At 38.1% G+C, this 17,987-nt stretch overlaps 1 protein-coding gene and 1 pseudogene across 1 annotated transcript in view; one reads left to right on the top strand and one right to left on the bottom strand.

Moving 5' to 3' along the window:
• The window catches only part of PLCE1 (phospholipase C epsilon 1), a 373,498-nt gene that overhangs the window by 15,714 nt on the left and 339,797 nt on the right, over positions 1-17,987 (top strand). The window lies entirely within an intron of this gene.
• LOC143653137 (diphthamide biosynthesis protein 3-like) lies at positions 4,852-5,153 on the bottom strand (annotated as a pseudogene).

Genomic DNA, 17,987 nt, shown 5'->3' with positions numbered 1-17,987 from the left:
CAGGTCCGTTTTAGTGCCATTAAGCAAGAAGAACAAGAGGTTGTGGAGAGAAAGGAAAAAAATGAGTGTCTTATGAGGTGGGAACTTCAGCCTCTCTCTTCAGGTCCAAGCCAAAGTTTGAGTGATTGTTTTGGGGAGGGTGGATCTTGGCTTGAGAACGTTTTTCCCTTTTACAAATATCATCAAAACAAATATACAAAATTTTAAGATCTCATTTGGGAGTCCCTGAAAATGTATCTCCTATGAGAAAGTGATACATTGTTCTTTCTTCCCTTGAGTGCTTGGAATTGGGGCAACTCCTGTCTAAGAACAGCTAGAAAAGGAGGAGTACCTTCTTCTGTGTCTACTTTATGCCAACTCTGAGGATGGGCTAGCTCTGGTTTTCCTGCCTTTGATGCTCTGAATGGTACCACATCATGTGATCAAACTTGGGACATAGGATATATTTTATAAAATATCAGGGTCCTTCTCTTCATTTCTGCTGTGGCCACTCAGGGCTCAAAGAAGAGCTTTTTGGGCTTAAATGCATGAATCAAGCTGGTTCTTCTTTCTCTACTTACCTCTGTTCAGCAATGACTCAGTAGCTACATGGTTCTACTAGGTTGTTGAGGAAGCTGCGCTGCCCCAGGATGAGACTGCCTAAAGCACAGCTTTACAGAGGTAATTCTGAATAAATGGCCTAGTCCAGGCTCTCCAGCCTATGAGACATATCTGGCTGGGTAATTTGTCGCCTTGGTATTTCTTTCCAGTTCCCCAAGACTAACTCCACCCAACTCAAGTTCTCCCTTCTTGTAGCACAGTGAAGTTGGGTTCATCTTTTAATTTCAGCTGATTCTACTCCCAACCAAGCTAGACTACCCACCCTGGGCTCCTGGGCAATGAATGAGCTCATCTTCTACACTTTCTTCGCTGGGATGCGTCCAAAGTACAGCTCTGAGCAGCCTGTGAAAACTAGAGCAGTGAGTGGCTACTACTCACTGCTCTATCTCTCAGCCTCCCCCTCCCCTATCTGCTCTCCACCCTTTCCCTGCACTCCAGATACTCCAGAGATAAATACACATTGTTTTCACTGTTAGGAACTCCCTAAATATAATGCATGGTCTTTCCTTGGCCTGCTCACTCTTCCCCCCACCCCTTTTTCCACTGTACTTTAGATTCAGTTTGGGCATCAACCACTATAGAAAGCATTCCCTGACCATCACCACACATCCAGGCAGGATTTACCCACATTGTTTTCAAGTTTTTGTTTTCTGTTGTCTCCCCTACTCCATATGACAGAGTCTCTGTCACTACTATTTCCCTGGGGCAGAGCCCAAGACCTGGAATATACTGGGCACTCAATTCATACTTGTTGAACCCACCTAACCCGGGGCCAGAAATTGTCTTTGTGGTGCTTTCCCGAGGTTCTGTCCTCCTGTCAGTTCCCTGATCTTGCAAGTAGCTTCTTGTTACTTTACCCCATATTGAGAATTCCTTGAGAGGACTTGCCTTGTAACAAATAATTTGGTTGCATTCTGTTTGGATAGTCTGCAGGGTGGAGCATCATCATTTTTAGATTAGAGGCAACTCTGTCTAGGGGTTACACCACTGTGTCAAGGCAGGAATACTATTGGGGACACTCAGAGTTTTGTGGACTGTAGACTCTCCCAGGATAGTAACCCTACCATGTCTGTGGTATCTGTCCTTTTAAAAACACCTTTGCATGCCTCAACTCATTTGACCTGTCCTACAACTCACCTAGTGAGGAGGAAAGAACTGATAATACCAAATGAAGCAAATGAGGCTGATTCATTTATTTATTACACAAATATTTATTGGGTACCTTTTGTGTCACAGGTGAGGCCTGGAAATATAGCAGTGAACAAAGCCAACATGTTCACAGCTCTCAAGAAGTTCAGATTCTAGTCAGAGGAGACAAACAATGAGCTAGTGTACCCATAAATAATAAACATGCTTTCTAATCATGGTAAAAGCTAAGGAGACAATCAGATAGGGTAATGTTACAGAAAATGATGGGTGAATGGGGAGAAGGGGCTACTTTAGAGCAGACAGATCCTTCCTGAGGAGATAATAAAGCTCAAATCAGAAAGGTGAGAAGGAGTGGGCCAGGTGATTTCTGAAGGAAGTGGAGAGATGCAGGGCAGAGCTGACCTGGAGCTGGACCCTTTCTCCAATGTCCCTTGGGCTCTTCCCTCTTTACCATGTCCATGGATATAAGACTTATGTCAGGGACAAGCCATTCATTTGTATTTTTTTTTTTTTTAGGATTTAATTTATCTGATTTTATTTAGCATACCAATAGTTTATCCTGGTAATAAATTAATATGTACAGTTATCAAAAAATGTTGGGTGCGTTCCAAGGAGGAGTACACTGGAAGTGTACACTAAAGTGTTATGTAGAACCATTTAAACAGCTGTCTTTATAATTTTCAAATCCAAGTGTGGTAACATGAAGTTTTTGAAGAGTAGAATCTCTTTTTCTGTAATTCATGATTTAGATAGTTTGAGTTTATAAAAGTTTCAGATGCCATTTCAGTGCCTGCAGGCTACTAAATCTGACATTATAGAACTGATAATTCAGAAATCATCTGATCCAATCACCTAATTGTACAGATAGGCATCACTGGCACTGTCAAAGATTACCAAAGCTAGTAAGAGACAGAGCCTAGACTACAAATTATTTCTTAGGAAGATTCCAGAAATATCTGTTGGGCTAAATATGGCACATATATCACATGGAACTCTAGTCATATGTAAAACGACTCTGGTTTTATTTTCAGTTTAACATTAGATTGAAATCTGATGGTTCTTTTGTGGTTCACAAATATATTTGGTGGTTCAGTTGCTTTGGAAACAAAATCTTTCTGACTATTGCAGTTCATCATCCATCACTGATTGCCAGTGCCATTTAGGCTTCTTTTTTCCTGGGATATTTCAACTCTGACAACTTTTCTTCCCATTCTTCTGAGCTCATAATAGACCTGTATCAAGGGTGTCTGTTCTTGTCTGAAATTCAACATCAGCAGGAGTTAACATGGTATCAGTACTTAAAACCATCAACATTTGAGTTTGAGGCAGCTCATTTAAGTCAGTTATCACGTATCCTGCTCTGTTCATTTGAACAGCCACTGATTCTGAGACGAGTTTTTACAAAGCAGCTGTGGATTACTTCAGGGGTGTCAGCATCCCACGTAACAATGAGATTTCTCAGCACATCAAGAATATGCCATGTAATGAATGCTCACATAATGTACCATGATGATTTATTATGTCTCAGCCTAATGATTGCACATAACCAGGCTGCAAGCAAGGAAAAGGGTACACACTTGTTTTAATTTAAACTCCCAGTGAATGTGTATAGCACATTTATCAATCAGTAGAAGAATGTTCAAATTCTAGCAAGCCAGTTTTCTCTTTAATTGCAGGAGCTATTTCCCAAACAACCTGTCAGACATCAGTTCATTTTTTTGACTTTATATCTACACAGGAGAGTTGCATATATAAAGGGAAATTTTGAATTTCCACATAAATGATTCTAATTTTGTGGTATATCTCAGCACTGCAGCAAAGGAAGATGAATGGCCTATCTTCATATATCTGTTTTTCTCCAGAGCAAAATCTTGGTAAGAGTGCATGTGCCCCATGGGCATATTTATTCAGAATAGACCTCCAGTTTTCAAAGTCAACTTTGGCAAACAGAAGCCACTGTAGAGGCTTTACCTTTTAGCCACTGTGGCATGATACTATAATAATGCTGAAAGCCGTAAATACTGGATCCCCATCTGAAGTACATTTTCATTAGCCTTTTGTAAAAAGAAACAAACAAAACTTAGATACTGAAATTGTATTTGTTCTAATCTGGCAAAATCATTCAAGCATCTTAACTACTGAGTTTCTGTTTGGCTCCTCTGTTCACAATTTTGCTTCCCTTGGCTGATTGTCTTTTTATCTTATCCTGATTTTCAAGGAACATACAGAATATTGAAAAGGAAACTCAATATTTCTTTGACCACTTCACTTTTTAACTTTTCCTTTTTATTCATTAACTTTTACTCTGGAAAATTATGACCTCATCGTACTTTTTCTTTAATACCATAGCCAGCAATGCATGTATCAAACATAACAGAAAAGCCATTCTTAGCAGAGTATCAGCATTCTAACATCGACGCAATCAAGGAGAGAATAATTTTCTTAAGTTTAGAATAGAAGGTTAATGTCAAATTTCAAAGGAATGGGCTAATGTTAATAATCTTAATAACCAAATAAAAAATACAACCCTTTTTTGTCAAGAAATGCTAATGACTATGAGGTAAATGATTCTGTTATCAGATACTGAAGTAGTTTTAAGGTATAAAAATGTTGAAACAGAGGAAAAAATATACTGATTTGAAATTATCTTTTTGAAAAATTTGAATGGAAACTTAAAAACATTTGCATGGGCGGGCCGCGGTGGCTCAGCGGGCAAGAGTGCTTGCCTGCTATGCCGGAGGACCCCGGTTCGATTCCCGGCCCCAGCCCATGTGGGAAACAAACAAACAAACAAAATATAATAAAACAAGAAAATGTTTAAAGATGTTTCCCTTTCTTCCTCCCTTCCATCCTTCCTTCCTTCTCTCTGTCTTTCCTTCCCTTCCTCCCTCTCTCTAAAAAAAAAAAAACAAAACAAAAAAAAAAAAAAAAAAACATTTGCAATTCAAAATATTATGCATGAAATCCAGGTGTGTCATACTGCGGGTTGCTTCTTTAACTGAGGGTGAATGTAGCAGTTGATGAAAGAATCCATAATCTAACAGAACAACAAACCATAGAAAAGTTGTCCTTGTGAAGGGCATTGTAACTCTGCAATTGATTTTTCCATCTTAGTTCATTCTCAGTAGTTTGAGATTTGGATTCTTACAGCCTTCTTCAGCATTTAACTAATGCTTTGTTGGTGGAAGGTGCTGGGATTGTTTCTCCACACATAAACTGATCTTGTCATAAATCACTTTTATAATGAGAGAGCAGCTAGGCACGTTGCCATGTCTAACCAATTTTCCAAATCGTCCTTGGTGACGGCAAAGTTTATCCCCACATGGGCAGGGGTAGAAATACATCTCCAAGTCTTTGTCATGCTGCAAGTCTTCGATTTCCACCTCGTCATGAAACACTTTCATTGTCACCGGGGTCAGCAAAAGGGCTATCGCCCTCCCGCCCCCCCGCCCCCCACATACATATGACCGTGGGTCTAACCTTGGTGGTGCCAGCCAGGCCATTCATTAGATTTAACTGTAGTTTCTTTTCCAACCCAGCAGTTAGGAGGTGTTACCTGCCTGTGTGTTGGGGACTTTCTCAGGGCTTCTCCTCTTAACATTCTGTACAGCGTGCCCAAAACTGGAATGGTCCCCTGAGGTCCTAGCTTTGCTTCACCTTTTGGCTCTTAGTAGTGTCCCTTTTCCATGGGATCCCTTAGGTTTAAACTTCACCTCTTTCCAGGCCAGCAGGAGAGGGTCTCAGATACCTTTCCCAGATGCAGATAAGAGGTTTATATTCTGCTGTTTTTTCAAGCCCTGATGGATTGCAGGTAAGGGGGAAATTAATGCCATTTTACAAAAGCCTCTCCTGGTGAGTGGAGTTGGCCTGTGCTCAGTGTAATATCTCCCAGTCAAGTTTGAAAACCACTGGTGCCAGAATCACCTGTGGGGGATGGCCGGGATGGCAGGGGTGGGGGTGAGGGCAGATCGGTGTATATTATATATGCACCCCTTCTCCCCATCCTGAATCAGAATATCTTGGGCTAGCATCGAAGCATGTTGGGAATTATTACTGAGTCCCCCACTGATGTAAATGTGAGAATCACTCATGTGAGCCTCATGGGATGAACATCTAAGAATGGATATTAGCCAGGATAGTGAGGTAATTCACAGAAAAGGCTTGCAATGGAGAGGCAGCTGTCTGGATTTGAATATCTGCTTGAGCAGAGACTAGCTGTATGAACTATTGGCAAATTACCATATCTCTCTAAACCTCAATGTTCCTATCTCCAAATTAGAAATTGTAATAGTCATTCATACTTCGCTGAAATTGCTGTGAAGATTAAATACACATGAAGTGCTCAGCACAGTCTCTCACATGGCTTTAGGTAGTATAGAGGCGATGGGGTGATATGCGAATATCCTGCTTTATACTCAGTAGTTATGTTTTCTTGAGAAATTATGGGTAAAGTGAATCAAACTTTACTGTTTCAAAAGTGCTTTATCTTGAGCTGTCATCCAGTTGCAGGAAAACAACTGAGGTTATTAGTCATGATGGGAAAAATTATGCTTGCAGAAATTGAGAGAGGAGAATGTTTTCCTTGAAAAATTTCAGATATGGATTCATGTGGAGAAGCTCTTGCAAGGAAATGATTAAATAGTTAGTAGTAGTGCATTTATTGCTTAGTTGTGAAGAAAATGAGGGTCTAGTGCCTATCTTTGATGTTTATCACCACTCTACTTGGGAACAAGGCTAATCAGGGTTATCTTAAAAATTGTTCAGGATGGTTGGTGCTGCATTGGTTTGAGTGTGAGACTCACAGACACTGGTCAGAAAAAGTTCCTGAATGGAATATGGCTCAGCAGAGAAAGGTGGATGGGGCTTGCGAGTAAAGAACAGGGTACAGAAGTGGTTATGAATAGGTAAGGTTGAGGGAATAGGGGATCACACAACACTGGCAAAGGTGGATATCAAATTGGTGGATTTGAGAGATTTGGATGAAACCTTGAATGTTGACTCCATTTGGCCTAATTAAGTATCGTAAAATAGCAACTAAACGAAGCAAATATTCTTTTGACAAATTTCATAAAGACCCATTAGAGTAGTTTTATAGACCACTGATGCTCCATGCCTAGCACAGGTCTGGCACATAGCAGGTGTTGAAAGATATTTGAATTGGTGCATGAAGGAATGAATGGTTTAAACCCTTTGGTTGACCAGCCCTTAGAAGAGAGATTGAGCAATCTGACAATTGTTATGTATCCAAAGATGAGGCAATGTTTAAAAATACATAGAACAGGAAGGATTGTGCATGAGTCTTTGGTGGGTGGGTGGGTGGGCAGTATGATTTCCTATGATCTCCCTTTTAAAATAACATTTTGAATTTTAAGAAAGGGATTGCTAATGTTTATATAGATTTTATTATGTCCGAAAGTTATTCCTTGAGACCATGTAACATCAAACAAAAGGATTTAACAAAATTAGTATTTACAATGATATCTTTTCTACTTTATACATAGCCTTTTTCAAATTTTCTATAGTAAATGTGTATTATTTTTATAATCAGAAAATATGAAAGGTTATTTATTTAAAAGTTAGTGTAGATAGGGGTACCATTTTTGCTGAAGCTTGTTTTGTTTGTTTTTTTAAATCCCTGGCTCCCAGAAAATCACAACTAATATTTGGACAAATGACATATTATACCAAAAATGAATTATATTTATGATACTTGTTCTACTTACAAGTCCCTGTGTCGTGTGACATAGTTGATTTGCTGAGGGCTCCTCAACATACAGGTATTGGGATTTGCTAGATCACGACCTCCTCTCTTATACATACACATTCCTCAACCTCCCTGTGCTCCCTCTGAGTCTCAGAAGTGGGCTGAAGGCTGGTAGTACAAATCAGAACCCTGTTCGCTTTAGCAACACTTTTATGTGTTTTCCTTTGGGTTACATTACCCTGAAAAATAGCTGGAGTGCCAACTCTTAACTGCTGATGAAACAAAAAAACAAAACAGAACAAAAACTTGTTTGCTTTATTTTTTTTCCAATCAGGTAAGAAGTATGAATAACATCTTCTCAGTGATAAATCAGAGGCTAAAATGAACTTTGAGTTTTAATGAGGTATTCTATTTGCATTCTTAACTACCCTAAACAAACTGTTAGAATGACCTCAACTGTTTGAGTCAGCTGTTGGCTTGGCTTTCTTCTGATGTCATTGGTGGACATCCATGAGGACCCAGAATAATTTTGTTTTTTACACTTGTTGACCAGAGGACCTCTGAAGGCCTCCATTGGTGCTGGTGTTAAATATACTGTAGATATAAAAAAAATGGGTAGAAGTAGCCATTTAATGTATATGTGGAGTTAAAATGCTTTCTGTCATGGCCTTTGGGAGGAATTGCTCTAAGGATAGAGAATAAGTAAGCCTGGAGATTGTTTTACCTGATGTGATGATGTAATATAGGTGTGAGGGACCCAGGTAGGAGGAGGGACAGGGGGAGTAGCCATGAAGAAAAGTGTCTGCATACCTTATTTTGTTTACATCAAGATCATTTTACTGAAAGACTGTAATGTGAGAATGCGTTAGGGTAGTAGAGTAGCTTTATTGTGTTTATCTCATCTGGAGTGAGTTTTCATTAAATGTATTTTTAATTCTTTGGAAAGACAATTGCATTAATTGAGGGATGCCTTGTAGAATACCAGTTTGAAGAGACATTTGGCAAATAGATGTGTTGATGTTGCCTAACTGTTCGTAATTATAAATTGCTTGTAACATGAGCTATTGTTACCCTAGCTCAATGGCAGAAGTTGGCTACTTGGGGAAGCCCATTTTATTTTTGATGCATGGACATGAATGCAAGGTCTTCCAGGAAGCACCCCTGGTTCTCAAACTTCCAAAATGTGCTGCCTCAATCTGGTATGAGAACTTTCCAGCAGCCTATCCAGGGTGGTTCTACTGCTAAGCAAGGTCAGATTAGCCTTCAAGCACTAAGGTCATCTCATTTTCCATTCCAGCTCCAAGACACAGCAGAGACTTCCTCTCTGCTCTGTTGTCTCCCTAGCCTCACTTGCCAAGACAGAGTCCTCTTTTATAGACTATTATGTTCTCCTGGAAGTCTTCCCTGCTCTTCTCTCTCTATTCCTCTCTCTATATAATTAATCTGTGGCACAATTAGTACCCTGTTGAATGATTTCCCCACTTTTTAACTGCCTGGACTGTATAACATTCAGTATTTTATTATATTAATTCATATGCTAATGTAATCTGTTACTGTTTCTATTTTTTTTAATGGATCAACCCTGTAATAACTAATTTCCTTGTAGGCAGAACCTGTCCCTTTTCCTTCTTGTGAACTCATGAGGTATCATGTACATGTGCTAAATACCCAGTAAACATTAAAAAAACATTTAACTGCAAGCACTGCATGAGATAAGGAAAATGGCCATGTACTAACATATAAATAATAGTTTACACAAAGCAGTAAGTGAATCAGTATTTATTGGATAACTTTATATTACAGTTCTGGAAGTTAATTTAAAAGAAACACACATGGTCCTATGTCAGGAAGTAATATGTGATGACTTTGGGGAGGTGTTTTTATCGTTATTATTATTACTTTTTTTATTAGAAGTTTTGAGTTAAATACTCATCAAATACACGGTTCCCACATATAACCCTATTATTAACATCCTGCATTGGTATGGTACGTTTGTTACAATTGATAAAAGCATACTTTTATAATAGTACTGTTAACTATAATACATGATTTAATTAGGAGTTAGTGTTTGTGTTGTACATTTCCATAGTTTTTAAAATTTATTTTATTTTTTAAATTTTTATTGAGAAATCTTCACACACATACAGTCCTTCCAAATAAACAACCAATGGCTCACAATATCATCACGTAGTTGTGTATTCATCACCATGATCGTTTTTAGAACATTTACATCACTCCAGAAAAAGAAATAAAAAGATAAAACTCATACCTTCCGTACTCCTTACCCCTCCCTCTCATTGACCACTAGTATTTCAATCTACCCAATTTTCCATGTTTTTTTTTTAATGTTCATTCTAGTAACATGGATGCAACCTTAAGTTCCCCCCTTTAACCACATTCAAGTATATAATTCAGTGCTGCTAATTATCTTCACAATGTTGTGCTGCTATTACCACCAATTATTACCAAAATGTTTCTATACTACAAATAAAGACTTTGTACATTTAATCCTTAATTACCAATTCTCTACCCCAACTCCAACCCCTGGTAATCTATATTCTAGATTCTGACTCTCTGAGTTTGCTTATTCTACTTATTTCTTATCAGTGAGATCATACAATGTTTGTCTTTTTATGTCTCAACATATTGTCTTCAAGCTTCATTCATACTATTGCATGTATCAGACCTTCATTCCTTTCTGTGGTTGAACAATATTCCATTGTGTATGTATACCACATTTTGTTTACCCATTCATCAATTGAAAGTCCCTTCTTTCTGTTATTTTGGGTACATACCTAGACCTGGGATTGTGAGGTCAAATGGTGATTTTATACTTAACTTTCTGAGGATTGCTAAACTGTCTCCCACAACAGCTGCACTGTTAAACATTGCCATCAGCAATGAATGGATATTCCTGTCTCTCTACATTCTTTCCAAAATTTGTAATTTTCCATTTATTCTAATAATAGCCATTTTAGTAAGTGTGAAGTATTATTTTATTGTGTTTTTAATTTGCCTTTCCCTAATGGCTAATGATGTTGAACATCTTTTCATGTGCTTTTTTTGACGTTTGTTTATCTTCTTTGGAGAAATGTCTATTCAAGACTTTTGCCCATTTTTTAAATTGAGTTGTTTGCTTTTTGTTAAATTGAATGATTTATTTATATATTTTTGGATATTAAACATGTATCGAACATGTGGTTTTCAAATATTTTCTCCCATCATGTAGGCTGTTTAACTTCATGCTAAAGTACATTGATGCACAAATGCTTTTATTTTGATGAGGTCCCATTTATCTATTTTTTTTTGTTGTTGTTGCATGTGCTTTGGGTATAAAGTCTAAGAAACCATTGCCTAACATAAGCCCCTGAAGATGCCTGCTTACCTTTTTTTCTAGAAGTTTTATAGTTCTAGCTCTTATATTTAGGTCTTTGATCCATTTTGAGTCGATTTTTGTATGTGGTATAAGGTAGGGGTCTATCTTCATTCTTTTGTAAATGGAGGTCCATTTTACCAGCACGTTTGTTGAAGAGACTGTTCTTTCCAGTTGAGTGATTTTTACTCCCCTGTCAAAAATCAGTTTTTCCAAAAATACAAGAGTTGATTTCTAAACTCTCAGTTTGATTTTATTGGTTAAACTTGTATCAGTACCATGCTGTTTTGTTTGTTTTTGTATCCTGTATGGCAGGGTCACATTTCATTATTTTCCATGTGTGTGTCCCATTGTGGCACCCTTTGTTGAATTTTTTGTTTGTTTTGCTTGTTTGTTTGTTTTTTGGAAAGTGCATGGACCAGGAATCGAAATTGGGTCTCCTGCACAGCAGGTGAGAATTCTACCACTGAGCTACCCTTGCACACCACCCCCTCATGCTGTTTTGATTACTGACTTTGTAATAAGTTTTAAGATCAGAAAGTGTGAGTCCTCAAACTTTGTTCTTTTTAAAGATGGTTTTGCTATTCAGGGCCTCTTACCTTTCCATATATATTTGGTGATTGGTTTTTTTCATTTCTGCAAAGAAGGTTATTGGAATTTTTATTGGGATTGCATTGACTCTGTAAATAGCTTTGAATAGAGTTGACATCTTATACACGTAGTGTGTGGGTTTAGGATTTGTGCACACACTTAACACTTATGGGCACCATATGTGAAGAAAGGGTTGTATAGGCAAAATATTTTCCTTAATTTCTTTGCATAGTGGGGCTTGGGGAAGAGAATGCATAAGTAAATAACTGTCCCATGGCTGATTCTATAAATTTTAAAATGCAAATTCTTTAACTATTAAATTCTGTTACCAGCTTTGACTGTTACCTTAGTATTTTCTTTCCATGATGGTATAATCACTGAGCAACTTCCACTTTGTTTGATTGGATGAAATGTTCTCCTAAAAGCTTCAGATGGATTCATGGTTATGCTTTGCATTTTCTTACTTCTGCATCTTTACAGTGTTTCCTCGACCCAGAGTTCCCTTTTCTCTCTATGGATACAAACAATGGTTACCTCTCTGTAAAGTTCCAGGTCTCCACAAAGTTCAAAATCCCCCTCCATCAGAGTTTTACTGATCTTCTGTTCTATCATAATCTTGCTCTCTGAACTCTAACAAATATAACAGGTGCCTCTACTTTGACTTCTGGACCACAGAGATGTTTTTGGTCTCTTGGGATTATTGTTAATTGAGTCGGTCTCTAGTAATCCCTAAAAATCTGCTTAGTTACCTTTCCCCAGTACACAGCTGCCCTGGTAAAAGGCTGTAGGTCCCTTGGGGGAAGAGTGGGAGAAAGAGTTAATGGTAAAAATTTCTGGCAGTGGATTTAAATCCTTCCTCAAGGGGACCTGGTCTTCCCTTAATTTAAGGGCTTTTGAGTCTATAAACTCAAATTTGGGAATTGACTGAAGAATTCTGACTCTCTGTTTTTGTGATTCAAGGTAAAAGCTTCAGCTTATGCAGTCAAGTAAGAATTTAGTAGACTGCTCATCAGTTTCTCTTCTAGGGACACCATGATCAATCTGCAAACACCATAGTGTCTGTAGGTCAAGCTATTCTCATGCCCATCTGTCTTTGGTGATTAAATGCTGCCACTTGGACCCTGCCATCCAGGGATCTAATTATCCCTATTGCCACAGTTCAGTGGCAGAAATTCTCATGGTAATTTTTTTTACCAACAGGGAAGAACCACAGAGCTCTTCAAGGATGCTTGGATAGTTCTGGCATTTCAGCTTTATTTGGTATAGGCCACTTCTTGGTCCACATTTCATCTAACCGACCGACCAAAGTGTTATACCCCTTTTTAGCCTCTTGGACTTTAACACAATCCAGAGTCCCTGCTTAGTGGGCCCATATTGATAAATTAGACCTGATTCAATTTTCTATTCCTTCCACCATTATCTCACACCTTTAATATACTTTTCCACACACATTCCCCAGATTTTTGTCTGTATAAAGGGAAAATCATGTAGTTCTTTTGGAATGTAACATGCCTTTAATGGGTTACAATTTGTCCTTTACCTTTTGGGGGCCTGCTGTGACTTGATCTAGTTATAGGTCTAGAAGCAAAGAGGGGTGTTAAGGGTAGGGCCTGAAGAAAATTAGCAGTATCTTACAAGGCAGTATCTCAGGGGAGGCCATTACAGATTCTCCAGGGAAAGCAGGGTTAACCTGCTCAGACAGATGGAAGAGTTGCTTCTACTAGCAAAGAAGACTCAGCAGAATTTATGTGTCCACTGTCTCTTTTAACATGATGTGTCCATATGTCCCATTCCAATTTTCATGATCCCGTTCCTTCTCAATCAACATCCTAATGTTAACAGTAAGACACCCTTTGAGGTTGGAAATTCAGTTTGTATTGTAATTCAGCCACTCATAGAGTGAGGCTCTAGGTTTGGTTTTTAGAAGTCTGAAGTCTGCAGCTAAAGGAGAAAAAGATTTCCTTCAGAGAAAACAGCAGTTTTCAGGTGATTTATGTGGAGTTTGAGCTGAGGATTCGAAGCCCCAAGCTTATCCTTTTCTTTCCCCACTTTTTCCAGTGCAGCCTGGAAGATCGTAGTCTTTATTCAGTGCTTCAGGTTTCTTTTAGACAACAGTCTAATACTAACTCTTACTCTAACCCTAACTTAATTCAGCTAAATTCAATTTAAAACAACCCAGGGGGCGGGAAATGGTGGCTCAGTGGCAGAGTTCTTGCCTGCCATGCTGGAGACCCTGGTTCAATTCCCGGAGCCCGCCCATGTCAAAAAAAAAAAAGATAAAAACAACCCAGGGCTACTCAAAAAAAAAAAGGGGTAAGTAGAGAATTAACATTTATTCGTGGGCAAGCACTGCTGACAAAATACATATGTTTCATTCGTATGTTATGGATGTGAAAAGTAGAGTTCCGATTGATAATTTAATTAGCTCATAGTTATGCTAGCTGGGATTCAAGGAGCCAATCCCAGCTATAGAACTGAAATCCAAATTTGAGTAGAGCTGTTGAGCAAAGTGTGTGTATCTAGTAAAAATAAACTCAGCATGCTGTCACTGAGGGCTGCTCTTATCAAAACATTTTACTGTAGGGGAAATCAAATTCCAAAGTGGTTGCTTGAGTTGTCAGACCCTTCTCTCAGTTGAGAGTCCACATTTTTTCTTCCCTGAAAAGTCCACCTCACCTCTTTATATAGTTAATTCCTACTTGTCTTTAAAAACTCAGCTCTATCATCATCTTCTCCAGGCAGTCCTTGCTGGCAGTGATAACCACCACGTGCTTTAGATGCTCTTCTGCTGTGTTTATCACATTGTAGTTCTATTTGCATTCTTCCTTAACTGATGATTAATTAGCTTGTAAGGAAATCAAGGCCAAGATCCCTGCCTCATTTAATTTTGCATTCTTATTCCTAGCTCCTGGGAGATACTCAATAAATATTTGTTGAATAAAGGAATGATCTGGGATGAAGCCAAGTACAGTGTGCCAGGGAGTCAGCTCCCTGCAATGTTGCTCATTCCTGATTTTAGCTGGAAGAAAAACAGCTTCAACAAAAGGTGTATAATCTTCAGGCTTCCAGAGACAGACCCAGATAAAAGATAGGCTCCTCCCAATCACCATTGTTCTATGCAGCCAGGGACACCCAAAACCCAGACCCATGAGGTTTTAGACTACATGGAAAAGAAAGCAGCATAATTTATGGTTACGAGCAGAGGTTCTGGATTCAGCCTTCTTGGGTTTGAATCCTGATTCCATCTTTTATGATGGTGCAGTCTTTGACATGACTTAATTTTCTATGTTTTGGTTTCTAATCTGCTAAATGTGCATAATGATAGAATCTATCTGAATTAGTTATCTATTGCTTTGCAACAAATTACCTCAAAAATTAATGGCTCATAACAGTAAACATATTGTTTCTGTGGGTTAAGACTTTGGGTGGGGACTTAACTGGGTGTTTCTGGTTCAGGGTCTCTCATGAGGTTGCAATCAAGATGTCTGTGGTTGCTGCAGTCATCTATAGCCTTGACTGGAGCTGGAGGATCCACTCCCAAGATGGCTCATTCATGTGGTTGTTGGCAGGAGTCCTTAATTTTTGCTACAGGAACTTCCTTATAACCTGGCAGCCGATATTCCACAAAATGAGGGAAAAAGTTTGAACAAAAGGAACCGTCGATGACTTTGATAACCTAGTCTCAGAAGTCACACAATTATTTCCATCACAGTCTATGTATTAGAAGAAAGGTACTAAGTACACCCACACTCAAGGGGAGGGGAATTAGGCCCCATCTTCTGAAGAGAGAAGTACCAAAGAATTTGTAGACATGTTTTAAAACTGCCACACTATCTTGTAGAGTTGGCTGTAGTGTTAATTATGCAAGATAATAATTGCAAAGTGCTTAGAACAGGGCTAATGTTCCCCTATATATCTAAAAATATAATAGAGGCATTTTCTAATGAAAGCCAAAAGAAACCAAGTTGGAAGGGGGTTGGGAAAAGTGTGGTAAGGGTTAGGAAATTGAGTTAAGATGTTGCTGCTCTGTGTAGGCTCATTTGTTCCCTGTGGGGTTTATGATTGACAGAGTATAATCTGCTCCTTTAGGGTAGTTAGGAAGACCTGCTTGTATTGAGGGCTGGCGAGAGGTTGTGTTTGTGCCTGAGGAGACATGTATATAAGAAGATGAGGTAGTTGATGACCACTGGTGTTGGCAGCAGAGTGTGAATGCTGATCAGTTGCCTCGGGAAGGACAGCTTTGTTTATAAAAAAAAAAAAAAAGCATACTTGTTTTGGCACCCTCTGTATCCCCAAAGTGCTTTGTGTGCATCATTCATTGTCGTACTTGCCATATAGGATTGAAATTTGTTCAGTTTTTCCTCTTTCTTAATAGACTTGCAAGCAAGCCCTGGCTTTTGACCCATAACACAATATTCAACATAGAACAGGTGTTCAATAATTTGTTTGGAGAATAAAGATAAGCTAAAATTTAAAAATAATACCTTACACAAATTAATAATTTTTATGGTTACTAATATTCAATTGAATAGTGTCTTATTCAAACTAAACAGAAGGATTCAAAACTTTTAAATTTGGTGGGGAAAAACAGGAAATACTGCCTAAATATACTTTTTGAAATGTTTAAGTCTACCATTTGCTTTTCATTTGTCACATCTGTTCTTTGATCACTTTTTCTGCCTTCTTTTTATTTCAATATATATTATCATTGCAATTTTTATGTTTGTGACCTATGTCTTTTTTTTAAAAAAATGGTTGTTTTAGGAGTTATCATATACACCTTTAATTTATTACAGTCCACTGTCAAGTAATAAAATATACCAATGGAGAAAATAACCTCAAATAGTGTGCCTCCATTTCCCCTCTCTTACTTTTGTGTTATTGTTGCCATACATTTTACATAGAAACCCTATAATACATTATTATTTTTGCTTTAAGTTCTCAATTATCTTGTAAAGTGATTTAAAAATAAGGAAAAATATTTTATAGTACCCCCTTATTTATCACTTTCAGTGTTCTTCATTCCTTTATATAGATCTAGGTTTCTGTCTGGTATCATTTTCCCTCTGCCTGAAGGACTTTCTTTTCCACTTCTTGTTAGTGCAGATCTGCTAGTGATGAATTCTTTCAGGTTTTGCATGTTTAAAAATGACTTTATTTCATCTTCATTTTTGATAGCTGTTTTACTGGGTATAGAATTCTATGTTGATAGTATTGTTTTTCTTTCAGTAAAGACTTGTTCTAGTCTCTCCTGACTTGCATTGTTTCTGATGAGAAGTCTGCTGCCATTCTTTTTTTTATTCTTCTACTTAATGTATCTTTTTCTCTAACATCCTTAGCCTCCCAAACTCAACATTTTCCCTTCAGCTCAGACAGGCTGGGCTCTACCTGAGTTCACCTTCCTTGCTCTGCATCCTGGAAATGCTCTAGGCAGTAAACTAAAACATTTATAGGGCCCATCTAATTTAAAAGAAAAAAATTTTTTAGTTATGGTAGGAGGATGATATGAGGCTTGTTCCTGCAAAGAAGCCAAGCCTACTGATAATTATGCCTAAGTATAACCCCCAGAGAACCTCTTTCTTTGCTCAGATGTGGCCCCTCTCTCTAAGCCAACTGGCAGGTGAACTCACTGCCCTGTCCCCTACATGGGACATGACTCCCAGGGGTGTTAATCTCCCTGGCAATGTGGGATCTGACTCCTAGGGTTGAGCTGGGATCTGACATCATTGGAAGGAGAAAGCCTTCTAGACCAAAATGGGAAGAGAGAGATGAGACAAAATAAAGTCTCAGTGGGTGAGAGATTTCAAATAGAGTTGGGAAGTTATCCTGGAGGTTATTCTTATGCATTATATAGATATCCCTTTTTAGTCTATGATGTATTGGTGTGGCTGGAGGGAAGTACTTGAAACTGTTGAATGGTGTTCCAGTAGCTTTGATTCCTGAAGAAGACTATAACTATATAGCTTTTACAATGTGACTGTGTGGTTGTGGAAATCTTGTGTCTGATTCTCCTTTTATCCAGGGTATGGACAGATGAGTAGAAAAAATAAGGATAAAAAGGAAATAAATAATAGGAGGAGAGAAAGTGTAATAATTGGGTAGATTTTAATATTGTGGGTCAATGAGAGGGAGGAGTAAGGGATGTTTGAGTTCTTTTTTTTTTCTTTTTATCTCTTTTTCGGGGTGATGTAAATGTACTAAAAGTGATCATGGTGAAGAATACAGAACTATGTGAAGAAAAAAAGGCATTCAGTTAAATTAGCTTTAAGCTGCAATAAAAAGCAATAAGAGAATTTGGAAAACATACACTGATGATCCTCAATCAATTACCCAATACAGGAAGACAGTGTATTTAATAATTGAAGATACAGGATTCTGTGAGGGAAAGATTCATATTCTCCTTGTTCTCAGTCTGTAATAAAAGTTATCAGTAAAGAATTAAAAGTTATGTAGTAGGATTAGCATTTTAAGAAAAAACATTGATAAATAGAATTGAGCATGTATTTGAATCAAGGTTACATACCTAATATCAAAGTCCTTGCCTTGATGTCACTTCACTTTAAAAGAAAC

The sequence above is a fragment of the Tamandua tetradactyla genome, chromosome 13 (genome assembly GCF_023851605.1).
Source record: "Tamandua tetradactyla isolate mTamTet1 chromosome 13, mTamTet1.pri, whole genome shotgun sequence".
NCBI lineage: Eukaryota > Metazoa > Chordata > Mammalia > Pilosa > Myrmecophagidae > Tamandua > Tamandua tetradactyla.
This window is presented reverse-complemented; position numbering and strand designations above follow the sequence as displayed.